The sequence below is a fragment of the Castanea sativa genome, chromosome 1, assembly GCF_040712315.1.
Source record: "Castanea sativa cultivar Marrone di Chiusa Pesio chromosome 1, ASM4071231v1".
NCBI classification, from domain to species: domain Eukaryota; kingdom Viridiplantae; phylum Streptophyta; class Magnoliopsida; order Fagales; family Fagaceae; genus Castanea; species Castanea sativa.
In genome coordinates, this window is record NC_134013.1 from 26,670,954 (window position 1) to 26,678,812 (window position 7,859).

A 7,859-nucleotide genomic window follows, 5' to 3' on the forward strand; every position below is an offset into this window, starting at 1 on the left:
TAGGCTTTCCTTTCTTTTTTCATTATTAACTCTCTTTTTTTTCTTTTTGAAGTAGCCTTCTAGTTAGAATATGTTATGGCCTTCCTCTTAAAGCTATGAATCTCTCATCATTTTGGGCATTGGCATACAACAAGGAGGCCCTTTACTAGGGAGTTTCATGTTAACATTGTAGGATATTAGATGCTAAGTCCATAGCATATTTGTTACCTTAAGTCCAAGGTTCTCATTTTCAAGAGGCCTTTTGATTTAGGTTTACGATAGCAATTAGGCTATGGTCTTATGAACCTTCCAAGCTAAAACATACCTTTGGAATTTGGGACAAGCCTCTTATATGTGAGAAATTCATTTCTTTTCTTCCCAATGCCTTAGGGTATGCCATAACTCTTGGGTCATCCTTTCAATTTTTATATCCTTTATTTTCCCTTTAGAATTAGGTGATCACAAGGTATATGGTTGAACAAACAATAGAAAGGGTACCCTCTTTTGATAGAATCTAGGATCTCTCTAAGTGTGGGTAAGCTCTTTAAAGCTAATGGGATAGATCAATAGGTCACTCACAACTAGGTGGGCTATGATTCCAACCTTAAGCCTAAATGGACCATAATGGATTGGTGGCAAACCATTAATGTACTCAAAGCTCGTTACATGCGATGACACGGATTGTGAGTTGATGGGATGAACTTTGGAAGGTTTTGGCCCGAATGGAACCTCCACCTTCCCACACATCACAAACCATGGCAAAGAGACAAAAGAACCAAGTGAAGTGTGTGAAAACAATATTGAACAAGCCTTTATCGGGATTTGTGGGGCCTTTCTACGTTGATGGCCCTAGGCCAGTTTGCTACTCCAAGGCTTGTGAGTTAATGGGTAAGGGAGTTGGGACTGGCATCTTGGGAGTTACATTGCAGGCCAGCTTCTGCGCAAGCTAGGCATGCCTAATGTTGAGACAACTTGGTGTTGGTACAATAGGTTGGACACGGCAGATATGATCAAGATGGCGTAACTGTCTTGTACTACAAAGAACACTGCAGTAGAATGACTCCTATAATAAAATATGCTAAATGAAAGGGTTATAGCAGAATAGCTAATCTAGCAAAAAAATAACTGTTAGGACATATGTGGTTCAATTGTTAAGAACATATGTCATTATGTTATGTAATTGGCTAATCCTTTGACAAAACGCACTTTACTTGTAATTGGGTAGATCTAGGATGTTTTTGATACTTCAAGAAACAAGGTTTCAAGATCAAGTGTTAAAGCCATGCAAGTCTGTTCAAGAACCAAGCTGAGAAGTGCTCTTCATTAAAGCTCGACAGCTGCATCTATCGAGCTTTAAGAAGCTGTTCTAACCCCGTGGCTCGACAGCTGCTTGACAGCACCTCGACACCTCTAGCTGTCGAGATTAAGTAAAAACAATTTTTCAGTACTGTTTTGATTCTGATCCGTGGACATGTCTTTGGGCCTTCTTTTCTCATAACCCTAGAGATATAAAAGGTTTATTTTAAGGGCTGTCAAAGTAAGCACAAGTTGCACAAGCATTGAGCAAAGTCTATTCAAGCAATTTGTGACTGGAGACAAAGTTTGCCCTAGTTCATCTTTTTATGAAGAAGTTGCTGTGTCTTTGCACCATAGGGTTTTGTAACCAAGCATCTTCTCGTTCTTTATTGTGAGGATGAACTGAAGAACTTTGCAGCCAACCTCTTTCTCAAGTTGGTGATTGAAGTCGCATACTAGGATCCACGCAATTGGTTAGTCACGTACTGGGAACCGTGCATTGAAAAGGAGAGATTGTCACTACAAAACAAGTCCAATTGGGTATTGGGGTAAGGGTTCAACTGTAGGTTGGTATAAGGTACTGAGATTCATTTACTTGTAACCGCTTGTTGTGATAATAGTGGATTCTCGAGAATGGTGACCTTAAAATCACCTAGTGGGGTTTTTGCCTTGGAGGTTTTCCCCATTCGTAAACAAATCACCGTGTCAATTTATTTTCCATTGCACTTTAGTTTATTGGTGATTTATTTGTGCTATCACGCTTTTGCATGTTAAATTGATTAATTAATTCAACTTGACTAATTAATTAATTAATCCATCACAAGAAGTCAATATGTTTTTGGCCTATCAATAACTAATACTGCAGACAAGATAAATAGTACGGCAAAACGACTAATACAGCGAACAAAATAAAAGGGTTTACTAAAGAGTAACTAATAGAAACTAGCAAATACTGCCGATAAAACAACTAATACAGTAGAAAGAAGTAAAAGATATCACAACAAGATGGTTATTAACATAAACACCACGACATAAAGAAGAAAAGAATAACAATGGATGTGTCAAAGAAGCTAAGGATAGCTTAGCAGGATTGAGTCCAAAAAGGAAATTGAACCCTAATACAGATAACCTCGTTACAGCCTCCGGCCGTTGAAGTTATCCTTGTTGGGGAAAGGGCCTAAATGGTTTTAGATTGTGATTGTATAGAGTTTCAAAGAGTGAGAATGTCATGAGGGAGAGAAAAAAATGGTCTATTGATGCACGCCCCTATTTCTGCCACGTGTTCTCTCTTCCTTCTCTTTTTTTTTTAATTTTTTTTTTTACCACTTAGTTTTATTTTTAATTCTCTAGTTCTCAATTTCTCTCTTATTTATTTTTCCCTCCCTCTCTGTTCTTCCTCCTTCCTTCTTGACTACCTCTCATCCTTTTTATACCTCTTAATTCTATGGGATTTCTCCTTTTGGTCCCTAGGGCTTCACCAACAATTTTTTGTTTCTTATAGGCATTTCTCCATACTTTCCCACTAACCTATTGGTTTCCTAGCTACTACTTCTGCTCAAAGTGTTCTTGTTGCAACACTCTCCATTCCTAGACAAAATTTCTTGTTTTGTTCCCTCCCCCCTCCCCCATATCTACCTAACCTTCAATGGATAAGGACTAGAGGCCCTCACTACACTTACCCCTATGACATGCATCAAGTGGCCCCGGCCATGCTCACCTCTTTTGGGCAAAATTCCATCCCAACAAGACATTTCTCCAAAAGAAGCCTTAACAGGAACCTTAAAATAGACCTCTTTTCTCCCCACCACCAAACTACACCCTTTGAATCCCCTGACCAAGGGCTCACCTCAGTATTTACTAGGTATAAGTAGGTGATGCCCCGGCCTTTATGTGCGTTCCACTATCCTCTGGTTTGTCTTCTTTTATCCCCACATCGTTCCTGCTGATCTTGTATTGTCTTGTTCTACTGTAGGTTTTGGGTTTGTGTCTATCTTCCACGACATAAAGGATGTGTGGGCGAGGCATTGTTGCCTCCCTCTGTTCTCCCATGGGCTGGGAATTGCTGGGGTAGAAGCTCCTGCCCATCTAGCCCAGTGGACTTCTACTTTCTGCTATTCCTCTTCCTGCCATGCCTATGGGCCTGCTGGCTGTCATTCCTACCACGTTTGCCCATTGGGTTTACTACTTCTATCATTGGGCTTCCATGGTCCATTCACATTGCCTTCATCTCTTTTTAATCCCATGGGCCTGCTGGCTGCCCTTCTTGCCACATTGGCTCATTGAGTTTATTACCTCTTTCCTTGGGCTTCTCTAGCCCATTTACGTCGTTTTTACCTCTTATTGATCTCATGGGCTTATTGGCTGCCATTCCTACCACATTTTATTACCTCTTTCCTTGAGCTTCCTCGGCTCATTTACATTGTCTTTACCTCTTATTGATCCCATGGGCTTGTAGGCTGCCATTCCTACCACGTTGGCCCATTGGGTTTATTATCCCTTATTAATCTCATTGTCTCGATTTTCCTTATTGTTGGGCTTCTTCTACCAATGGGCCTTTTGTCAAAAATGGGCCTCAACAGGATTAAGAAATAAAACACATTGGAATCAAACTCTCTATTCCTAGTGGAATCGCCACTGTGGGCACAAGCACCCACGACTATGGGGGGTACGCCTTGGACTAGGATGGACCATGGCAGATAAAAATAGAGTCGCCACTTAGATTAGGTCTAGGAACCATAGATTAGTGCCCTTTGTAGAAAGACTGATTTACTACTAGAGAACATGTTTGAAGTTTAGGTATGGGGATAGGAAGGTGGTAGGCACCCAACCCCACCCGACTTGTGGGTCGGCTTCCACTTATTGTGTTCCACATCTTAATCCCATCGATGGCAAGCTCAAAATCGTTATTCTAACTCACACACAACCTAGCATGCATCTAAGACATACAAACATAGCATAATCATCCCAAAACCTAGCATTCATCTATCATGGCATTTAAACACTTATTTCCAAGGGCAAAAACATAGCATGGCAGAATCAAACAAGCATGTTACTTTACCTAAACATCAAAGAGATAGTATTTAAACAAAATTGTTTATGTTCATCACCAAGGCAAGATCATATTCAAAAGTGATGCATGTCCATGTGAATGCATGACTTACCTCACTGTATCACAGCATCTATGCATCAATTCATGTTCATGTTCATGTTCATGTTCATATTATATGCATGTTCATGGTAATCAAAAGATCAAAACCCTAACTAGCATCAAAGGGGTAAACAAACAAAGCAAAGCAAAACAGAGAAGCAAAGGCTTAGAGATAAGAAAACAACTCAGATAGAGGCATATTGTGTAAACAAAACAAGGAAACAGAAGCAAAAAGGCTTGGATTAGGGTTTCTAGGCACGAGTATACGTGTGCATACATAAGGCATGCGTGCGCATCCCAATCATATGCGTACACATACTTCAAGTATGCGTACGCATGCAGTAAGTATGCGCACACATACACACCCTAAACCCTAACCCAAAAAGCAGAAACACTAAACAAACAGAAGCTAAAATCTAACAACCTAACATGCTTAATACAAAAAAGTGAAATAAACCTAAACTAAAAAAACATATTAAAGCATACAAAAACATGTAAAACACATAAACCAATAATTAAAACAAGAGGAAAACAAAGATGAAGCTTAGAATTTTTACCTCCAAACAAAGGTTCCTTAGCTTGATTTGACAGTTCCCTTTAATCAATCTAGTCACAACCAAACCAAAATCAGTTAGTATCAAAAATCAAGATCAGAAAATGTTTTAATCAGAAAATATTGACTTGAGGGTGTTTTGTGAAAAACTTTATCTTTGATTCATTATTTTCTAGTGAATCTTGTGTGTTTTCCTCCAAAATTTGTCCTCCCTGAAAATCTACCATTTCAGGCTTTTTATAGTAAAAAAAATAGGAATTTGGGATAGCTCCCAAACGATGTGGATTCGTTCCAAACTAAGTTTTAAAGCAAAAAATATTTCCTTTTTAGTTTCTGGAACCCTAGCATACGCACGCATGCCCATGTATGACCAATTTCCTATACAATATGAACAATTTTTTATCCTATAAATTCCCACCTATAAACCTTCAAACTTTAGAAAGGAAGAGAGTCCAATTATTATAGAAGTTTAATGAGCAAGATGTTGGGGAAACACATTCTATATATATATATATATATATTATTTGCTCTTCACAGTTACATTTATATATGTGCGCGCAGGATGTTTAGGAAGGATATAGAAAGAAAGTGAATAGAAATGTTAGTTAACTCCCATTCACCGCGTGGCACCACATGACACAATGCTGGCTTAGATGAAAGAATAGCCAGTTGGAAGTACTTGGACAGCCCATGTAATCATTCATCCACCAAGACAAAAAAGTGACCATTCATGGAAGTGGGGACCTGTAATGTAACTTGGGCAATTTGGTATCCTTTTACTACGACCCCACAAGTGATTACTAGTATTCAGCATTTATACTATCGTGTCTACATAGCCAAAAACTAAAATGTGAAATATGTTTTTGTCATTTAGGAATGTAGTTCAACCACAACCAAAGTTTACACATTCTCTTTTTCTCTCTCTCTCTCTCTCTCTCTCTCTCTCTCTCTCTCTCCATACGGTTCACATGGTCCTATATGGTCCACCCTACATTCCATAATTACATGAAACCAAAATTATATTGTGAACACATAAATGATGAAAAGAGAAAGCAAAAGAAAAGGAAAAAGAAGGCAGGTATGTAAAATAATGAAAGAGAAATGAAGGAGTAGAAAGAAAAGAAAGGGAATTAGAGTAAAGACAAAAGCAGGGGGGGAGGGAAGGGGAAGGAAGAGACGAAAAAGGAAAGGGTTTGAAGTAATAGTAATAGAAGAAAGAAAGGGGAATGGGAAACTGAAGCAGTGTAATGCATATGGTGCAGTTTGGATACCTTAGCATGAATCTGGATATCCGGCAATAAATGAGGGAGAGCATTGGGTCAGGACAAATTCCAGAGCTGCCCCATCCCTATATGCCACCCCACATCTCTATCCCATTCCATCCAGGTGGGTCAGAATATTTTGCAGTCAGGCCCACTTACTCTCACACCCTGTCCCCCCATTTTATCAGACAGAGTATTGTATCATTCAATACAATATAATAAGTCCTAGAAAGGTTCTATGATAAAATACTACAAATTTTATTGCATAAATTTTATAAATTGATAGGTTAGAGCTTTACATTGAGCTGAATATTATAGTAGTAGAGATTGAAACTGATGCTAAGATTGTGTTTATTGGATTTCTGAAACCTTTAATTGTAACTTGTACCATGCTTTATTCATTATGGATTGTAAAACTCTCATCAATTGGATTCCTCAGGTGAAGATAAACTATTGCTTTCGAGAGGCCAATAAATGCGTTAATGCCTTAGTCACTAGTAACTTGGAGACGAACCAAGATTTTACTGTGTTTGATAGTCCTCTTGTGCACATTACTATGTTGTTGTATTATGATACAATCGATGGGTACTATGAGAGGCTCTGCTTTCAAACCTCTAATTCCATTTTTTAGCTCGTAATGAATATCCTTTTTATCAAAATAAATAAATATATATATATATATATATATTGATATGTCATTTATGTCAATTGTCATTATTTATACCTTCATTTATTATGTTGTCAAAATTTATTAATCATATTAATTATCATGCAGTAAAAATATCAATTAATAATGACTTTAATATTTTCTTAAGTCTAATGACATAATAAATCTTTTTGTCATCAGACTAAGATACTAATCGGTTTTGAGTATAAGCGGAGATTACATTCCGAATTTCTTATTCAACTATACAACAATTTTGTCAGTTGAGTTAACTAAAATTCACTAATGTATAATAAAAATGGTAAAAATGAAAATGATGCAAACTTGTCACAAAAAATAATAATAAAAATAAAAATTTGTTGCCTATAGCTATAGCACTGCTGTATAGTATAACAGTATATATTTTGTTTTTGGGTAAAATGAATAAATATTATAAATATATCTTTACGGCTGTTGTAAATAAAAGGGTGTGCACACCATGACATGTAGCTATCATCCGGACCCTTATATTTCACCATAATTACGGTTGTTTTCTGGGATCGGCTGCTACCCCTTTGCACTGTCATTGTTAATGCTCTGTCACATAATATCAATGTACACTGTACGCTGAGCAGCCCCACCAGCTTTTTTTTTTTTTTCTTCTTTTCCTTTTTTTTTTTAAATTTATTCTTTTTCTTTTTCTTTTTTTCCACTCCTACTGCTGCTACTGTTGCTGCTTCTTCTTCTATGTTCTTCTACATATCCTCTTTTTCCAGTTGCTTTCTGCGTGACAGTGTCTGAATATTATAACGAAATCAAAAGTGTAAACAACCTTCTTCTCAGCCTTTAATTCTATCGTTAACATCTTTGTATTACATGTCCATTTTTTACTTTTGGGTACATGGAATGTTTAGTGATATAAATGAGGAAAAGAAAAAAGCAAGCCATATGCCTCATGCCACTTCTTTCTCTCTCTTT